Genomic DNA, 22,175 nt, shown 5'->3' with positions numbered 1-22,175 from the left:
CGTCACTGCGGGCGCGAACTGTCGCGAGACAGCGCAAATGACTAAAAACAATACAACATCTCATGGAGAACGCGACCGGATCAAGAAAACTTGTCGGCGAACGCAGGGATTCAGGTAAGGCGATCGTGCGCGCGCGAGAATGTATTATCTTACAGCGCAAAATTATCGCCAAGCTGCGGAATGTGGAAATTTTGACATTTTCGCGCTTTCCGCGGAACGCGAAAATGTCAAATTATCGCAATTTCCGCGAACGGAACTAAATTTTAGCCCAGGCCTACTAATAAGCTGGACCGCGTGGACGAACTCGACAGGGCTAAGGAGTTCGCTAAGATAATTGCGGAAGCCTATTGAACCATAGGCCGCAGTGCCTTAGGTGTTAAACCAACTGTAATAATTTCTTATTTGGTACAGCAAACTAAGGTGAGCTCGTCTGGTAAAGATGAACGCCCAAATTTTCCAAAACAAAATTGGCGGGCAAAGAAACAGGGGAAGCAGCAACAGAAACAAGGGTCTCGTCCTGCCCCACCCGTACAGACGACTAGTGAACGCACATATGATCTGCACGATCGAGCTAGTATTAAGTCACCTGATAGATTTCAGGTTTCTGAACCTTGTTCTCCTCGTTCTTCACAGGAAACATCAGCTTCACAGTCCGGTGGCGGAGACCGTGGGAAAGGACGTGGTGCCCAAGGACGTGAGCAACCCCGTCAGACTGACAGTAAAGGCAAGCAGGACGAGTCTGCACGTCAACGACCCCCGTTTCAAAAGAAGAAGCTTGCTGCGTTAACAGCGAGGTATGCCACAGATAGTGCGGACGCAGCTACAGAACCTGACATGGGCCCTAACACTGCTCGACAGCACGGCGGAAGTTACAGTAGTGCGACAAGCACTGCATCCATATCTGGTGGCGAGAGCAACTGACACGTTCATTAATGTAGAAACTGCTGACACTAGAGTGGCTCCCCCTGACAGACTATACAATATAGTCCTTTTAATTGAAGGTGACATACAGTGCCAAAGGACCAAGCTAAGAAGTTCGCCGAGGAGTGGGCTCTGGTGCTAGCACCTGCTTTGTATCGTAATCAGGTGGGCTGGGATAAATTGTCCCCCGGCCATGAGATTCCGTTGCGGTCCACGCCCCAGCCACAATCCCAATATCCCATGTGTCGCGAAGCAAGACCTCACGTCGCGGCAATCCTTGAACAATTGGAATATCAAGGTGTTATTGAAACGTGTGTGTCACCAATGAATAATCCTTTATTCACTGTGACGAAGCCTGATGGGTCATGCCACCTGGTTTTGGATTACCGGCATTTAAACTCTCATTGCCGGACATGCGCAGTATAGAATACCCACAGTTCTGCTCTCGTCGATAGTCTCGTGAGAAAACGGTTTAAGACCACACTTGACATTTCCAATGGCTTTTACAGCCATAACCTGTCCTTTCTTAGTAGTCAATGGACGGTGTTTACATCGGGCGGTAAACAAAAACACTTTAAAAGATTACCCATGGGCTATAAAAACAGCCCTGGAGTCTTTGCCGCTTGTGTAGTCTCTCTGTTAGAGAGCATTGACCCTGATGCGTACTCGTATGTGTATGATATTTATCTCACAGATGACGAGTTATGGCCGCATCTGTGTCGCGTTGATCGCATTATTGGTTTGTTTGTAGACTACAAATTCAACTTTGCGAAGTCTCACATTGCAGAGTACACAGTGTTGTTTTTGGGATACAAACTCAACAATGAAGGTCGAGGATTGGCTCCGCACTTCCTAGAGAAGTGCGCTTGCCTGCGTGCTCCTACGACACTGAAAAAAATACAATCTCTGCTGGGCTTTCTGAATTTCGGTCGCACGTACATTCCTGATTATGCCCAGCGTATCAAGCCACTTTATGCCTTGGTACAACCTACTTTTTCCAAATCATGTTGGCTGCCGGAGCATTCAGCTATATTACTATTTTTGCAAGCTGACCTTCTTTCTTCAAAATACTTACTGACGCGTGATAACCACACTAAGCTGGTCATAAGAATTGTGCCAGGCGCAGTGGGTCTCACGTACTTAACGTTCAATGAGGGCGACACCGTCCACATTGCCTACAAATCGCACCTGTACACTTCGGCTGAACTGCGATTTTCCGCTGTCAAGAAAGTTTTGACGGCAGTGCAGATGTCAATTCTTAAAGAACGAGCGCTATCGCAAGGGAAACGCATGTTGGTGATCACACCATATCCTGCCCTTGAGGCAGTGACCAAAGCAAGTGTACCAAATTCTAAAGCTTTGCATCCACGGTGGATACAATGGGCCACTTCCTTGACATCGCCCGACGTCACCTATATCTTTGACATAGCACTACAGACTCAGGCAACTGGATCGAAGCATGCCTATTCAGTGGCCTGCGCAATTGCGGTGGGTACTTTCGTGAATGGTGAATTCCAAACTGATGCCGTGCATATGCAGTCATTGGGTGATTGTACCGCACAGTTGGCAGAGCTCCGTGCACTGGTTCTTGCACTGGAGATTGCTGATTCTCGGGTCATCACTCTTATAGTGAGTGACTCATTTTATTGTGTTCAATCTTACAACGACAATCTACATTTTTGGTCTCAAAATGAATACCGTGATTCCAAAGGTAGCACAATTAAGCATAAAATGCTTTGGGTTCGAGTGGCAGAACTTAAAGAACATCTGCCTCTCGTGAATGTTATTCACACTCTTGGTCACCAACGAGTTGGTGTCCATGCTGTCGGCAACAGCCTAGCTGACGAGGCAGCAAAAACAGCAGTGGCGACATACTTAGTGGCAGCAGTTACAAGATCCAAAAGTAAGATCGATGATGACATCTTGGCAGCTATTGCTGCTACAGAGAAGGGAACAAATTACCCAAGAGGTTTCCCTTCTCTTTACCATTATCGCTTAAGTCCTGATAACGTCCCGTTGGTGAGGATTAACGACGTTGGTGACAGATTGATTTCCAACGCGGACTGCAGACCATCTTTGATATTAGCGGCTCACGAGGGCATGGCATCTGCCCATGCCGGCGTTGCAGCAACTGTATCTCTGTTACAACAACGTTACTGCTGGTGCGGTTTGTATAAACAGGCTCGCGCTTATGTTCTTAACTGTGACATTTGCCAGCAGATTAAATTGCTGATCTTTACGGTATGGGGTTCCCCATTCAAGCCTAGAGACCTCCTATTAGTCTAATAATAATAATATTAGTTTACTAGCGAAGGGAAGGTGGCTGTAATCCACTGTCATTTTATTATGATTTCTCCTTTCATTTTCTATGGTATTGTAACTATGCTGATGGTTTTGATCTTAATCATTTGTCTGTTTATGTTAGCCAAAGTACTGCATCTTAAGACACGAGGTTTATAAAAAAAACTCTTTAAACTTTACCGTGTCTCTGTGTACTCTTGTTGTGGACTGATATGAGAATAATTACGAACAGGTATTTCTCATTCCCACCATTCCTGAGAATACACTAAGTCGCTTGTTCTGGGTTGTCTATACATTAGGACCGTCGAGATAAAATCGGATAACGAATGGAACACTGATGCTGGTCGGATAAGTGGTTCTGGGTTCTGAGGTGAGTTTTTGGTACACCACAATTCACTGAGGTCCTGGTTTCCTGTGCATAGTTCTGTGCATGAGCAGAATCCCTGCAACAGCATGACCCCCTACACTGCCCGTAAATCACTGCACTGCCCTAAACCCTGAAACACCACCCCCAGCAAGACCCCCTACACTGCTTGAACACCACTGCCCTAAATCCTGAAACACCACCCCCAGCAAGACCCCCTACACTGCCCGAAAACCACTGCACTGCCCTAAACCCTGAACTACGACCCCCTGCATGACCCCCTACACTGCCCGAACAACACTGCTCTGCCCTAAACCCTGAAACACTACCCCCAGCACGACCCCTTACTCTGCCCGAAGACCACTGCTCTGCCCTAAACTCTGAAACACCACCCCAGCATGACCCCTAAATTGCCCGAACACCACTGCACTGACCTAAACCATACAACACCAGCCAAAGCACAAACCCTACACTGCCCGAACACCACTGCACTGCCCTAAACCCTAAAACACCAGCCCCAGCATGACCCCCTACACTGCCTGAACACCACTGCACTGCCCTAAACCATAAACATCAGCCCCAGCACGACCCCTCACACTGCCCGAACAACACTGCACTGCCCTAAACCCTGAAATACCATACCGAGCACGACCCCCTACACTGCCCGAACACCACTGCACTACACTAAACCCTGAAACACCACCCCCAGCATGACCCCCAACACTGCCCAAACACCACTGCACTGCCCTAAACCGTAAAACACCAGGCCGAGCACGACCCCTCACACTGCCCGAATACCACTGCACTGCCCTAAACCCTGAAACACCACCCCCTGCATGAACCCCTACACTGCCCGAACACCACTGCACTGCCCTAAACCCTGAAACACCACCCCACTGCACGACCCCATACACTGACTGAATACCACTGCATTGTACTAAACCCTGAAACACCACCCCCAGCAAGACCCCCTACACTGCCCGAACACCACTGCCCTAAACCCTGAAACACCACCTCCAGCATGACCCCTACACTGCCCGAACACCACTGCACTGCCCTAAACCATAAACATCAGCCCCAGCACGACCCCTCACACTGCCCGAACGACACTGCACTGCCCTAAACCCTGAAATACCATACCCAGCACGACCCCCTACACTGCCCGAACACCCCTGCACTGCACTAAACCCTGAAACACCACCCCCAGCATGACCCCCAACACTGCCCAAACACCACTGCACTGCCCTAAACCGTAAAACACCAGGCCGAGCACGACCCCTCACACTGCCCGAATACCACTGCACTGCCCTAAACCCTGAAACACCACCCCCTGCATGACCCCCTACACTGCCCGAACACCACTGCACTGCCCTAAACCCTGAAACACCACCCCACTGCACGACCCCATACACTGACTGAATACCACTGCATTGTACTAAACCCTGAAACACCACCCCCAGCAGGACCCCCTACACTGCCCAAACACCACTGCCCTAAACCCTGAAACACCACCTCCAGCATGACCCCTACACTTCCTGAACACCACTGCACTGCCATAAACCCTAAAACACCACCCCCAGCATGACCCCCTACACTGCCCGAACACCACTGCCCTAAACCCTGAAACACCACCCCAGCATGACCCCCTACTCTGCCTGAACACTACTGCACTGCCCTAAACTCTGAAACACCACCCCCAGCACAACACCCTACACTACCCGAACACCACTGCACTGCCCTAAACCCTGAAAAACCACCCCCAGCACGACCCCCTACACTGCCCGAACACCACTGCTCTGCCCTAAACCCTGAAATACCATACCCAGCACGACCCCCTACACTGCCCGAACACCACTGCACTACACTAAACCCTGAAACACCACCCCCAGCATGACCCCCAACACTGCCCAAACACCACTGCACTGCCCTAAACCGTAAAACACAAGGCCGAGCACGACCCCTCACACTGCCCGAATACCACTGCACTGCCCTAAACCCTGAAACACCACCCCCTGCATGAACCCCTACACTGCCCGAACACCACTGCACTGCCCTAAACCCTGAAACACCACCCCACTGCACGACCCCATACACTGACTGAATACCACTGCATTGTACTAAACCCTGAAACACCACCCCCAGCAAGACCCCCCACACTGCCCGAACACCACTGCCCTAAACCCTGAAACACCACTTCCAGCATGACCCCTACACTTCCTGAACACCACTGCACTGCCATAAACCCTAAAACACCAGCCCCAGCATGACCCCCTACACTGCCCGAACACCACTGCACTGCCCTAAACCATAAACATCAGCCCCAGCACGACCCCTCACACTGCCCGAACGACACTGCACTGCCCTAAACCCTGAAATACCATACCCAGCACGACCCCCTACACTGCCCGAACACCACTGCACTGCACTAAACCCTGAAACACCACCCCCAGCATGACCCCCAACACTGCCCAAACACCACTGCACTGCCCTAAACCGTAAAACACCAGGCCGAGCACGACCCCTCACACTGCCCGAATACCACTGCACTGCCCTAAACCCTGAAACACCACCCCACTGCACGACCCGATACACTGACTGAATACCACTGCATTGTACTAAACCCTGAAACACCACCCCCTGCATGACCCCCTACACTGCCCGAACACCACTGCACTGCCCTAAACCCTGAAACACCACCCCACTGCACGACCCGATACACTGACTGAATACCACTGCATTGTACTAAACCCTGAAACACCACCCCCAGCAAGACCCCCTACACTGCCCAAACACCACTGCCCTAAACCCTGAAACACCACCTCCAGCATGACCCCTACACTTCCTGAACACCACTGCACTGCCATAACCCCTAAAACACCACCCCCAGCATGACCCCCTACACTGCCCGAACACCACTGCCCTAAACCCTGAAACACCACCCCAGCATCACCCCCTACTCTGCCTGAACACTACTGCACTGCCCTAAACTCTGAAACACCACCCCCAGCACAACACCCTACACTACCCGAACACCACTGCACTGCCCTAAACCCTGAAAAACCACCCCCAGCACGACCCCCTACACTGCCTGAACACCACTGCTCTGCCCTAAACCCTGAGACACCACCCCAGCACGACACCCGACACTACCTGAACACCACTGCACTGCCATAAACACTTAAACACCACCCCCAGCACGACCCCCTACACTGCCCGAACACCACTGCACTGCCCTAAACCTTAAAACACCACCCCCAGCACGACCCCCTACACTGCCCGAAAAGCACTGCACTGCCCTAAACCATAAAACACCAGCCCCAGCCCAACCCCTACACTGCCCAAACACCACTGCACTGCCCTAAACCCTAAAACACCAGCCCCAGCATGACCCCCTACACTGCCAAAACACCACTGCACTGCCCTAAACCCTGAAACACCACACCCAGCACGACCCCCTACACTGCCCGAAGACCACTGCACTGCCCTGAACACTGAAACACCACCTCAGCATGACCCCCAAAACTGCCCAAACACCACTGCACTGCCCTAAACCCTAAAACACCAGCCCCAGCACGACCCCTCACACTGCCCGAACACCACTGCACTGCCCTAAACCCTGAAACACCACTCCCAGAATGACCCCCAACACTGCCCAAACACCACTGCACTGCCCTAAACCCTGAAACACCACCCCACTGCATGACCCCATACACTGCCTGAATACCACTGCACTGCCCTAAACCCTGAAACACCACCCCAGCAAGACCCCCTACACTGCCCGACCACCACTTCCCTAAACCCTGAAACACCACCCTCAGCAAGACACCCTACACTGTCTGAACACCACTGCACTGCCCTAAACCCTGAAACACCACCCCCAGCAAGCACCCCTACACTGCCCGAACACCACTGCCCTAAACCCTGAAACACCATGCCCAACAAGATCCCCTACACTGCCCGAAAGCCACTGCACTGCCCTAAACCCTGAAACACCACCTCCTGCATGACCCCCTACACTGCCCGAACAACACTGCACTGCCCTTAACCCTGAAACACCACCCCCAGCAAGACCCCCTACACTGCCCAAACACCACTGCCCTAAATCCTGAAACACCACCCCCAGCAAGTTCCCTACACTGCCTGAAAACCACTGCACTGCCCTAAACCCTGAAACACCACCCCCTGCATGACCCCCTACACTGCCCGAACAACACTGCACTGCCCTAAACCCTGAAATACCACCCCCTGCACGACCTCCCACACTGACCGAACACCACTGCACTTCACTAAACCCTGAAGCACCACCCCCAGCACGACCCCTACACTGCCTGAACACCACTGCTCTTCCCTAAACCCTGAAACACCACCACCAGCACGTCCCCCTACACTGCCCGAACACCACTGCACTGCCCTAAACCCTGAAACACCACCCCCAGCACGACCCCCCCACACTGCCTGAACACCAATGCTCTGCTCTAAACCATGTAACACCACCCACAGCACATCCCCCTACACTGCCCGAACACCACTGCTCTCCCCTAAACCCTGAACCACTGGCACCACCACCACCCAGCTAGACCCCTACATGCCCGAACACCACTGCAATGCCCTAAACCCTGAAACACCACCCCCTGCACGACCCCCCTACACTGCCCGACCACCACTGCACTGCCCTACACCCTGAAACATGACCCCCTACACTGCCCGATCACCACTGCACTGCCCTAAACCCTGAAACACCACCCCCAGCATGATCCCCTACACCGCCCGAGCACCACTGCGCTGCCCCAAACCCTGAAACACCACCCCCAGCACGACCCCCTTAACTGCCCGAACACCACTGCACTGCCCTAAACTCTGAAACACCATCCCCAGCACGACCCCCTTACACTGCCCAAACACCACTGCACTGCCCTAAATCATGAAACACCACCCTCACCACAAACCCCTACACTGCCTGAACACCACTGCACTGCCCTAAACGCTAAAACACCCCCCCAGCACAACCCCCTACACTGCCCGAACACCACTGCACTGCCCTAAACCCTAAAACACCACCCCCAGCACGTCCCCCTACACTGCTTGAACACCACTGCACTGCCCTAACCCCTAAAACACCACTCTCAGTACGATCCCCTACACTACCCAAACACCACTGCACTGCCCTAAACCCTAAAACACCACCCCAGCACGACCTCCTACACTACCCAAACACCACTGCACTGCCCTAAACCCTAAAACACCACCCCCAGCACGGCCCCATCCTACCCAAACACCACTGCACTACCCTAAACCCTAAATCTACCCCCAGCACGACCCCTACACTACCCAAACACCACTGCAGTACCCTAAACCCTAAATCTACCCCAGCACGAGCCCCTACACTACCCAAACACCACTGCACTACCCTAAACCCTAAAACACTACCCCCAGCACGACCCCCAACACTACACCAACACCACTGCACTACCCTAAACCCTAAAACAGTACCCCAGCACGACCCCTACACCACCCAAACACCACTGCACTACCCTAAACCCTAAAACACTACCCCCAGCATGACCTCCTACACTACCCAAACACCACTGCACTACCCTAAACCCTAAAACACTACCCCCAGCACGACCCCCTACACTACACAAACACCACTGCACTGCTATAAACCCTAAAACACTACCCCCAGCATGACCTCCTACACTACACAAACACCACTGCACAACCCTTAACCCTAAATCTACCCCAAGCATGACTCCTACACCACACAAACATCACTGCACTACCCTAAACCCTAAAACACTACCACCAGCACGACCCCCTACACTACTCAAATACCACTGCACTGCCCTAAACCCTAAAACACTACCCCCAGCACAGCCCTTTGCACCACTGCACTACCCAAAACCCTAAAACACTACCCTCAGCACAACCCCTACACTCCTCAAACACCACTTCACTATCCTAAACCCTAGAAAAGTAACCACCACCCCATGCCCAATCCCCCTTACCTCTCACTCATCGTGGTTCCTCTATCCTCATGGTTCCTGCTTCATGTCATCTCTGAGGGGCGGTGCACGTCGTTGTGAGGAAATATAACAGCTTCTCTTTCCTTACCACGACGTGGATCGTCTACATTTTTTTAGAACTCATGGTCATTTACCATACATGAAAGCAACAAAAAGAGATGACTGGGCTGTTCCTTAGGAAAGGAAAGAGGAAAGGATCACTAGGAAAAAAGGGGTTAGTGCTCAATGGAGGACAACCCCTGGGTATCCAATTTGTTGGATATAATGGCCTCACACACGCTTGCGAGTGTCATGCTTCATCATCGGCAATGCTCCACGTTGGGCAGGCAGTGCAATGCCCAACGGGCTCACCTCTAAGAGGGGCTCTTTATCGGAGATCTTTTATCCAACTGCCTATGGGTGAAGTGGGGGTGAGGTGCCAGGACAGAGTAGATAGTGTGGGTGAGGATAAAATGTGGCCTACCGGAAAGCAATTTTTATTCTGGTGGTCCTCTGCCACAAGTAAAATCAAGGATAGCCAGTGCTCATGGGGACTATGGTTTCCCGGAATGGACCAGGGCAAGAGTGCAAATGGTGATCCTTTCCTCTTTCCTTTCCTAAGGAACAGCCCAGTCATCTCTTTTTGTTGCTTTCAAATCTGGGGCTACGACTGTGGCTGGACCTTCCATTCCCTTCTCTTGTGAATGGTAATGAATGCCCTACTGGATCACAATTGATCCTTGTCTTCCCCTACCTATTGTTACATTTACCATACATACCTTTAGAACAAAATTTGTTGTAAAGGCATGCGTGATAAATGACCATGCGTTCTAAAAAAATGCGTAGTAATGACTTCGCAATGTATAACGAGTGCGTGGTAATGCATGCATTGTAATGGTATCGCAAAGTAAAAAGTTTGTTGTAGCGGCTGTTTGCCGATCGAAGCTGGCCCCTGTTCTTCAGTGAGTCGTTTTTTTGATAAATTTGGAGGAAGGAATTTGTTTTTTTAATCGAAAAGTGCATTCCTGGCTGTTGTATTGTGAAAGTGTCCGCGTGGCCTATTTTCACTTCCGGTGAGGGAGTGGAAGAGTCTGTTTGTATCTAAAGGGGTTCTGCTGTTGGACGGGGCCGGCGCGACACGTCATCAGAAAACACAGCTAATGGAAAGCGTTGTCCCCGAAGTGTTGAGCAGTTCCATGAGAGGTCAACGAGTGTGCGTCCCACCGCAGTATGACCGTACCCCGTGACCCATGTGCCGCCTCCAGTGTAGGGAAGGCAGAAGCGGCATCCATCGCAGGTCTTCTTGAAGACCGTTGTAGCACTAATTCTGCATTTTGGAACTAGGGCATTTTAACCTTGTTGTTCCTGCCAGATACAAAGAGAAGATCCTGAGTTATTCAGTGTCCTCGTTACCTTTTCTGTGGGTAGTGGTGCTTGTCACTTCGCTGCCCCGCCGGTGCACAGGACTGGGTTCCCCACCTAGTTGCCATCTGCAGGGTCTCTGCCCTCGGATCACTAGTTTTGGTTTCTGGAGTGGTAACATAAACAGTTGCTCCCAAAGGCCTAGCCTGAACCCTTAGGTGAATATCCCCTGCACCAGCATTCCGCGGAAATTCTTTCCTAGCTCTCCCACGTTGACGACAATGTCATAATAGCACAGCTCCGCTCGCGACACCGTATGACGTCATAGGAGCCATAAGAGGACCTCATCGGACCTCATCGGCGTGCTGACGTCAGTTCCACCCATTTTTTCTGTGCCACCGAGGTAAACAGGTGAACCGACACATTTTCACCTGTATACATAGTATACTAAATATATTACCTACAGGCGGTCGCCAATAGGTAGTTATAGTTAGGACCTATTATCCATAGGAAATCCGCAACATTCTATTTGGAATAACTTTGGCGCCGGTTGACGAATCTTCGTGAAATTTTCAAAATTGGTGGGGCGCTCCGGTATGCTCCTATCCTGAAAGTCTCGGGGTGATTCTATAAGCGGGGGCTGAGAAAAAAGGGGGTCCCAAAACATGTTTTACCCATGCAATTTTCCATAGGAACCTTTAATCGCAGCTACAGCCTGAATTGCTGAACGGAATTACACCAAATTTGGCAAAAAGGTAGCCCTTGGTTCAGAGTCGTGCCTTTTGGTTAAATGGTGTAAATCCATTCAGTAGTTCCTGAGAAAATCAAAAGTAAAATCATCGATATATTTATGGGCGTGGTGGATCCGCGCACCCTGCCGAGCACGAGCTGTATGCTAATTGGCTGTCAACACTCCAAACCAGGAAGTGTTAGCAGCCATCTTGTGCCTTGGTAGAACCAAGGCACAAGAAAACAGAAGAAAAAAAGTAAAGAACGCAAAAAGGGGGCAGGGAAGAAACACCCTGACCCCCTAGGCCTGCTCAGGGGGTCCCACAAGGACCCCCCCCAAATTATTATTTTTTTAAATCAGCAAAATTCGTGCTGGGTGCGTGGAACCTGCCGATAGAAAAAAAATCCCGCGCTTCGATGCTAATTAGCCCCCGGGTGTCCAAATCCCGGGGGCATGTTTAAAATAAAGTGTGGGGGGGCCCAATCCGCCCCACACTGCCCCGGGGACCGCCACCCCTGGGGCAAAGTCTGAATAATTGCAGGAGTCACACGGCCCCCCGCAGCCCCGGGGACCGCCACCCCCCCGGGCTTAATAGTTTAATGTTGGGGAGCCTCTAAGGCCCCCGCAGCCCTGGGTTCCGCCACCCCTGGGGCTTTTTAAATGAAAAAATACCCTGTGAGCACCCCCACCCTCCCCCGGGGACCGCCACCTCCCCGGGGCTCTAAATATGTAAATTGGGGGGTCCGTGAAAGACACCCCAGCCCCGGGGACCACCACCCCCCGGGGCTTTGGAAAATGGTGGTAGGGGGGCCACGCGGCCCCTTACCTGGTGGCAATGATGGCCCTGGGGACCGCCACCCCCCGGTGCCAGTTCCTGCAATGTCCCAGGGTGCCCACCCCCGGGACACTGTAGTTTGCTATGGCAGGAGCCAAACTTGGATTGAATTTTGATAGAGAGAGTAGGAAACCTGCTCTCTCTTTCAAAATTCAAACCAAATTGCTTTTCCACATGGGGAGCTGCATGTTAGCTGCTCCCCATGTGGAAAAGCAATGCCGGCTCCCGAAGGACGCGGGGAGCCGGCGGGACTGTGGGGGGATTAGGGACCCCCTCACGGTCCCCAATGGAGAGGGCCAGCCCCGGGGGATGGAGTCCCCGGGGCTGATTAAGGCCTCGGGAGGGGGGGCCACGCGGCCACAAAATGAGAAAAAGAAGGGGAGTTACGCAGCCCCCTTCTTAAAAAATAAATAAATAAATACCGGCATTGCACCGGAGGCTACGCCCCCTCCTTTCAGCACTCTGCAAACGTGCCCCCTGGCACGTTTGCAGATGGGGAACAAATTCCCCTTGAATACCGGGGGTTCCTGGGGGCCAACTAGCCTCAGGATTCAAGGGGGGTAATCCCCCAACTTAAATCGCACCACGGGGTGCATTTGCACAGTGGTGAAGGGAGGGGGCGGGGCCTGAGGTGATATGTGTGCAAACATGCCCTGTGGCACGTTTTAAGTCCAGGAATTAATTTCTCTTCAATCCTGAGGTTCCCTGGGGGCCAACTAGCCCACCTGGTACCTCCAGTAAGCAGCACAGAGCTGCGTTGCAGTGTTGTAAAAAGGGGCATGGCCTCTGAACACCTCTCTGCAACGCAGCTCTCTGGCGCATACTGGAGGTACCTGGTGGGCTAGTTGGCCCCTAGGGACCCTCGGGATTGAGGAGGAATTAATTTTCCAACTTAAAATGTGCAAAGGGCGTGTTTGCAGACATGTCACCTCAGCCCCCGCCCCCTTCCTTCACCATTGTGCAAACTCGCCCTGTGGTGCGTTTTAAGTTGAGAAATTAATTCCTCTTCAATCTTGAGGGTCCCTGGAGGCCAACTAGCCCACCAGGTACCTCCAGTATGCACCAGGGAGCTGTGTTGCAGAGAGGTGTTCAGAGGCCATGCCCCTTTTTACACCTCTCTGCAATGCAGCTCTGTGGTGCTTACTGGAGGTACCTAGTGGGCTAGTTTGACTCTAGGGACCCTCAGGATTCAAGGGGACTTAATCTCCCAACTTAAAACTGACACAGGGAGCTTTTACACAGGGGTGAAGGGAAGGGACGGGGTCTGAGGTGACGTGTGCAAACACACCCTGTGGAGTGTTTTAAGTTGGGAAAATAATTCCCCTTCAATCCTGATAGCCCCTGGGGGCCAACTAGCCCACCAGGTGCTCCCAATAAGTGCCATTGTGCTGCGTTGCAGAGACGTGGTCCAGGCCGTAACCATTTTTACACCTCTCTGCAACGGCGCTTACTGGAGGTACAGAGTCGGCTACTTTGACCCTAGGGACCTTCAGGATTCAAGGGGACTTAATCTCCCAACTTAAAATGGACACAGGTGTTTCCAGTAAGCGCCACTGCTCTGTGTTTCTGAGAGGTGGCCCAGGCCGTGCCCCTTTTTGCACCTCTCTGCAACGCAGCTCTGTGGCGCTTACTGGAGGTACCTAGTGGGCTACTTGGACCCTAGGGACACTCAGGATTCAAGGGGACTCAATCTCCTAAATTAAAACAAACTCAGGGCACGTTTACACAGTGGTGAAGGGGAGGGGATTGTGTAGGAAAGTGGCTCTATATATACTGGACCAAAGTAAAATCAGCCAAACTACGTATTCCGATTTTCTCACGTGTTATCAGGAGAGACCTCAGTGCTGCATCTTTGAGCCCAGTACTGATCCTGAAAAGTAATTGTAACCGTACTTACCAGTAACTTGAATTTCCTTTGATAGGATATCATTGCCTGCTTTTTGCTGAAAAAGTTTCTAAGTGTTGATTTTTGAAACTTACAAATATTCCTCTAAAATCAGCCGAACTACGAATTCCGATTTACTCACCTGTTATCAGGAGAGACCTCAGTGCTGCATCTTTGAGCCCAGTACTGATCCTGAAAAGTAATTCTAACACTTATAAATTCACCCAGGCACTATCCTTGCAGTACTCTAATAATTCAGTCAGTATCCAAGTATTCATGCAGCGAGCCAGGCACTAGCACATGGACTGCCTTTAACGCCTATCCACTATGCATGCAGTCCTCTAACCACCTACACACTTGTCTTTTACACATTCAATTCCCCAGTCAGTATCCATACACTTCCAGCAAATACCCTGTCACTCCCCTTGCACTCCTCTAGTGACCTATTCAGCACCATGTACTAATCCATTCACTGCGCCAAAACCCAACCACTTATAAATTCACCCAGGCACTCTCCTTGCAGTACTCTAACCATTCAGTCAGTACCCAAGTACTCATGCACTGAGTCAGGACTTAGCACATAGACTGCTTCAAACCCCTATCCACTATGCATGCAGTCTCCTAACTAACCAACACACTTATAGTTCTGTACTTATATATTCAACAAAAAAACAATATTTCAGTTTCAATATTTTAAAAATCATTTTTATTTCCATTTATATTAAACATGTATAATGTAATCTAAAAAATAAAATATGTAAAAATAAACAGTTAACAAACTGTAGAAAATCAGTATCAAAAAAATACATATAACTATTATTACATTTAAAAATTATCTTTTAAAAAACCTTCGAAATGCACTGAAAAAACCATAGGTTAAAGACATGTTATAGTTAGGAATTAGCAATTAAAAAACCTTACAAATTCACTGAAAAAACCATAGGTTTCAGGGCTGTTATAGTTAGCTGGACATTTCACTCATACAAAACCATTGAAATTCCTCCATTATAGTTAGTTCTGCTAACTATAAGTCACGCACCCGCAATCCACTGCTGATGATGTCACATATTACATCATTCATGACATGGTCAGTGACATCACTGATGACATCACTGATGACATCTCAAATGACATCACTGATGACATCACTGATGACATCATCCACGTGAACATCTGATGCACCTCCTCACACCTGAATATAACCTTTGATACACCCACTCTAAAATACAGACTACCATTTTCGAAAAAATAGACACATCAATACCAGTTACTAAATACACACTGACTGATTCCTAGGTCTACACACACATCCACTCATTCACCCATACAGTCACACATACATGCAGTCACTCATCAATACAACACTATCATATGCACTCATACACCTATACAGATACTCACACACTCACACATATCCAGAGTTACTCACACACTTAGTCAGTCATGCAAAGAATCAATCATACTTCCATTTACTCACCTATGCAGTTATACAGACACAACCTCACTTATTCATACAGATACTAACACATAATTACTCTCTTATAGAATCACTGATACAAATACACACTCATCCATGCAGCCAATCTCACAATTACTGACTCACATATAGTTATTTATATACACCATCACTCACATATGCTGCCTTTTACATATGTAGTTACTTGCACATGTACCACTGAGATATCCATTCACTCACCAACACACCCATACACACACTCACCCATCCATACATCTGTATCCACATGCACTCTTGAACCCATATACCCAGTGAATCAACCACTCACTCATCTATACACAGTCACACACCTCCCACCCACCCACACACACACTCAGGCAGCCATACAAATACTCATGCAAGTAATCAATAACCCATATAGACACTCATGCAGTTATTCACCAACCCATACAGCAGCTTACACAACAACAGACAGACTGATACAGACTTTCACACAGTTTAGTCACTAACCCATGCATTCAGTAAGACACATTTAATCACTCACTTATACAGTCAGTCACATACCTACTAAATCCTCCATACAGACACTTATACACCCACTCATTCCTCAATACAGCTTGGCATATATATAAAACAAAATTAAATTTTACAGAAACACACAATCATACGATGATGTCATCAGTGATGTCATTTGAGATGTCATCAGTGATGTCATCAGTGATGTCACTGACCATGTCATGAATGATGTAATATGTAATATGTGACGTTATCAGCAGTGCATTCCGGGGGCGCGAGTTATAGTTAGCTGAACTAACTATAACACCGGAATTTCTATGGTTTTATATGGTGAAATGTCCAACTGACTATAACGTTCCTGAAACCTATGTTTTTTCCAGTTAACATATATATATATACATATACATATATACATATACATATAGATTACCTACTGGCAGACGCCAGTAGGTAGTTATAGTTAGGACCTAGTTACTATAGGAAAATGGCAACATCCTATTCGCAATAACTTTGCCGCCGATTGATGAATCTTCGTGAAATTTTCAAAACTAATTCTTTGTTGAGATCAGCTCCTATGTTAAAAGTTTGGGGGTGAGGGGGTGATTCGTCAAGGGGGGGCGGAGAAAGAAGGGGGTCCCAAAACGTGTTTTTTCAATGTTAATTTCCATAGGAAACTTTAGACAAGGCTAAAGGTCGAACGGGTGAACAGAATTACCCCAAATTTGGCAGGGAGAAGGGTCTTGGTCTAGAAAGCACGCTTTTGTTCATTTGGTGTAAATCCGTTCAGTAGTTTTTGAGAAATATCGAAATTTACAGATATTGATATTTGGGAATTCTGCCATTAGATTGGCTGAGTCGTTACGAGCATGAGCTTGCTGCTGATTGGCTGCGAGCGCTGCGAGCGTTTGCAACTAGGAAGAGTTGGCCGCCATTTTGTGATTCCGTTGAAGTGAGGGGGAAAAAGGGCAAAAAATGTGGGAAAGAGGAGGGTAGGAGCACTGTAACCTCTGTGGGGTGTTTAGGGTGTGGTATAGATGGGGTGCGAAGCGAACTACTCATACCTACCAGTCTGAAAGTGCTGGGTACGGAAATTAAGTGAGGTATTGCGTAGTCTGATGCTGCTAAGGTGAGCTGCTGCGGGAGTCGGAGATAAACGCGGGGCCCTAAACTGTGTGTCTTATGGTGTGAAGTCATGTGCCCTGGTCGCTACAACACACCTGTGGAAGTAGTGTCAGCATGTGTTTATACCTACTGGGACGAACTACTGACTCCTACTGGTTTGAAAGTCCTTGGGTACGGAAAATATGTGAGGTATTGTCTAGAGTCTCATGGTGCTAAGCTGAGGTGCTGCCGGAGACGGGAATGAAAGGGTGAGTCCAAACTGTGTGTCATATTTTGTGAAGTCATGTTCTCTGGCCGCTGTGCCACATCTGTCAAGTAGTGTCAGCATGTAGTTATACCTACTCGGAGGAACGTTTGTTTTGAACATTGTAACTTGTGTATGGTGCTTAGGGGTGTTATACAGGGAGTGCGAAGGTAAATTTGCGCGTATCAAATCAATACGGTATTTGTAAAGCGCAAACTACTCACCCCTATGTGTCTGAAGGCCCTCGAGGCCGGCGTGGAAATTATGTGAGCTATTAAGTGAGCTATTGCCCAGAGTCACATGGTGCTGAGCTGAGGTGTCCAAAGGTGTCCTTCATAAGCATTTCCAAACCTACCCCAGTCAATGTGCCTAGGTAATTTCCACCACAATGCACAATCATGAGGTCAGGGTGTGGAAGATGGAAAGAGGTTTTAACCAAAGGTAGCAATTGGTGCAACTTCAATCTTCTCTGTGTAAACCATTTAATGTCCACATTTTGTAAACCTAGGTCTAAGTCAATACATCTGTGTTCTGCATACCTCTTGCACCTGAAAATATAGCTATGTCCTATGATCCACACTAGCATTTTGAAGGTATGGTTGGAAGGTATGGAAAGATGTCTGTAGCTCACGCAGTTCCTTGGTAGAATAAGAAATATGTTTAAAGATGGGGAAGTACTTTTTTGCCATACAAAACGATAAGTGATTGGGAGTTGAAAAGCATTCTTTTTAAAAAGTAGAGTGCACATTCGTTCTGTGGAAAAGCATCTTTGTGATTGGTTAAGAAAAAGCAGTTTCAACGTGGAGTACATAGCATAGGATAACATTTGCTCAACTGAACCACAGCTGCTACTTGCATTTGAAAGGCACTGTTCGAACTTAAAACAATTGTGAACTTTGAACCTGCACGTGCCGTTAAATGTTTGAGTAAATGTTGCAAAAAAATATCATTAAATTTAAAAAAATGTATTAACTTTTAAGCTGCACATGTTGTAGAATGTTCTAGAAAGTGTGTTGATAGAATACGTTGCACTTCTGACTTCTATGTGTTGTTGAATATTAAAAAACGGTTTATACGGAAAATTCAAAAGAAACCAATACAGAGAAGTTTTGAAACCTAAAAGAATCAAGGAACTATTCTAATTTGTTCTTTACATGTGTTTATGTGTGGAGCAACAAAATTATAGACACAACAGCACTAGGAAGAGGAAGAAGCAGGGAGTGGGGGGACGGGGGGAGATGGGCAGATGGCACACATTCACAATTAAGTACAGCACAAGTATAGACAAACAATGGCCAAAATGAAACACACCAACAAGGAGCACAAGTCACACAACCCGCCAACATCACACCACTGAACGAGCATAGAAGTGAAAACCACGCTACATTCATACAGGATGTGTACAAAGGCCAGTCGTTGGTGTTGTGGGATGTCTGCGACCGTGGTTATCATTGATGAGATGCCCAGCATGTGGCACATGGGCGAGTTCACTGTGTGTTACATTGCCAAACAGCTGTTTATCCCTCCCACGAGCCCCCACACTTTTCAACGGTGCGCTGTTGAATCTCATACACTCTTACGGCACACCATTGTAATGCCTATTCGCGCATGTCCTGCTACATTCAAAGTACACCATCACAGTGCCATTTGGAGGTGGTGCATGGCACTTTACAACATCGAGTGCTGCTGCCTTTGTGGCAGGCTACACCAGAACACAGAGACACACTTACCGCACTTCCTGTACACAGACATGTCCGAGACACCCTGTTCCCCTTGCCGGATTAGCACACCCTTGCGCTGACCTGTGTACTCTGGACCAGCACATGCCGGTTGTGCATGCAGGAGGATGCATGCGTAGCTACATGTCCAGGCTCACTGCCAACTCTGAGGTGACAGCACACTGTTATTTTGCAGGGCTCGTGCCTATCATGCTAAGACAATGACCACAGGGACACACTTGCTCAAATGCGGGTTTGGGGGGCGTTGGCGGTCCTGTAGTTGTTGCGATGAGTCTTGTGGCCCTCATGGGTATCCCTGCATCATGCTCATTGATTCTATGGCACCTGTGGGTGTTCTGGTGTAGCTCTTGGCTGTGTTCCGTTTCAGGGTGCAGGTAGTCGTCCTGCTTAACACCAGCAGAAAGCAGGTGTAAAATACCTGGTGCTAACGTGGCTTATCGCCGGAATTTGTTTCGCATTGCGTTGGTGTGAAAGTTGTGATGTGATTTTTTTCGTGTGCAGAACAATATACGAACTGAGCAGTGTATCTTGTCAAGATCCAACACTTGATGCACTATTACCAATCAATATGAATACAATATGAGTTCTTAATTGATTTTGTGTGAACACTGTAAGTGCAGCCACTACCTCAGTGCAATTCAATACAGGATTTTAGAATTTAGAATACATCGCAAAGGTGCACCTTGTGTCTTTTTGTATGGGAACGGCTGGTCTGCATTTCATTATCAGCACTTTAATGGAAGTAAAGTTGAGATAAATCTATCACACTATTCAGAAGTTGGTGTAAACTCCAGACATCACCAGTATTCCCACGATAAGTGCCCCAAAATTTAACACCATGGTGGACTCCATCAAATAACAGTAATAAGAAAAAGGAAGAGTCACACAGCAGTGATGAGAACAACCAAAAACGTTATTAATTTCTTTTTTATTTAAACTTTATTGTTTTATAAATATATATGTAAACGATAAATGAAAAACAATTTGAAAAAATTATTTTTTATTAACATATATATATATAAATGATAAACTAATAAACAAAATGTAACAAATATAATAGAAAACAAGAAGGCGGAACACTCCTGTGGAGACCATGGATGTCGACGACAGAGCCTGGAAAATAAAGCACAAAATAAGGACGTGTGTAATGGGCATATCAAAGGAGAGAGGCACAGAGAAACAGAAAAGGAAAAAAAAGCCAGAGAGAAAAAGAGAGTGAAAGAAAGAAAGGGAGTGAGAAAGGGAGAAGGAAGAGAGAGAGTTAGAGAGATAGAAGGAAAAGAAGGAAGAGAGAGAGAGAGCAGACACTGCGCATCCAGGAGCAAATAATTACCTGGTGCCACCGGAGTGTGCAGCAGTGGGCACTCCATGTGCCCGTCAAAACTCAGCGCATCCCAGATATGTCGTGCATCCTATATATGTCGCTGAGTCCTGAGCGGAGACAACATCAGCTTCTACACGGATCTCACAGATGTCGCTGAGTCCTGAGTCATGAATGGTGGAGACCACATCATCTTCTCCACGTCCCGGCAGATCTCACACATGTCACTGAGTCCTGAGTCATCAATGGCGGAGACCACATCAGCTTCTCCGCGGCCCGGTAGATCTTACACATGTCGCTGAGTCCTGAGTCATCGATGGCGGAGACCACATCAGCTTTGGGTGCCGCTAACCCTGTGCAACACAAGTGCGTGCACGTGGTGGTAGGCCCCTGATGGCCATATGAGGTTTGGGTGGTACATACCCTGTGCATCTGAAGTCCACGCCAAGGGGGTGGTAAGTCCCTGATGGCTATACAGATCAGGGTGCGACTAACCTTCTGTGCAACTTTTCAAAGACTATTTACGGTTGAGACACGTGGAGCGTCCGCCATCTAGTCAGCACCGGCAATAAAGGATGTGACGTTGTCAATCTATTAGATTTGCGTGGTCACATGGCCTGTGACACATGTGCTGGATGGGTGTGGTGTGTGTGCAAATCTGCCCTGAGGGAGTGGCCGTGAGATGTTGAGAACTAGACCACTGAACTGCACACCAACAGCGAGTACGCCTGTGATAGGTAGCTATGTGGGGCCAAAGTTGGAACGTAATCGCAGTGGCGTGGCATGGCGTACGATGGAACAGGGCAGGGATAGCTACAATAACGCAGACGGCTCGTAGTACTGCATCTGTGAGTTGAGCGGACGGGCCGCAGCTGGCCCTCTGCGAGCCTGGATGCGAACTGTTTATAACTCTCACTACATAAGCATTGAAAAAACATTTTGTGATTCAGTCCGTCAGCTGCATTTGTCCGAGGCATTTGTGAAAAGATATCGGAGTTCTTTCTGTGATAGATACCCCTTTGATGCTGCCTCTCCCCACATCAGCAGGTAACGTACTCTCTTCCCACATTACCATCATACCCCCAACAACCTTCTTGGGCCTGGAAGTGTCCCTGTGCAGTTGGACAAAGAAGAATCTTAGTCATGTATAGATTTACATATAAAAAAATGTATTAAAAGATAAGAACAACAAATAAGACTGAAGGGAATCTGGTGCTGTGGTCGCTGCCACGAAGTTGGGGTCACTGCCATTCAGGACTCAGGACACAGTTACACATGTGGGATCGGGTTGTGTTAAAGAGGGTTAGTGGGACTACGTGTCGCTGGCCTTGCATATCGAAATATGCGTCACTGATCGAAGGGAGTGTGGTGCTGTGG

This window comes from Triturus cristatus, chromosome 4_1 (genome assembly GCF_964204655.1).
Source record: "Triturus cristatus chromosome 4_1, aTriCri1.1, whole genome shotgun sequence".
NCBI lineage: Eukaryota > Metazoa > Chordata > Amphibia > Caudata > Salamandridae > Triturus > Triturus cristatus.
The sequence above is the reverse complement of the archived record's forward strand: the minus strand, read 5'-3'. Positions refer to the sequence as shown.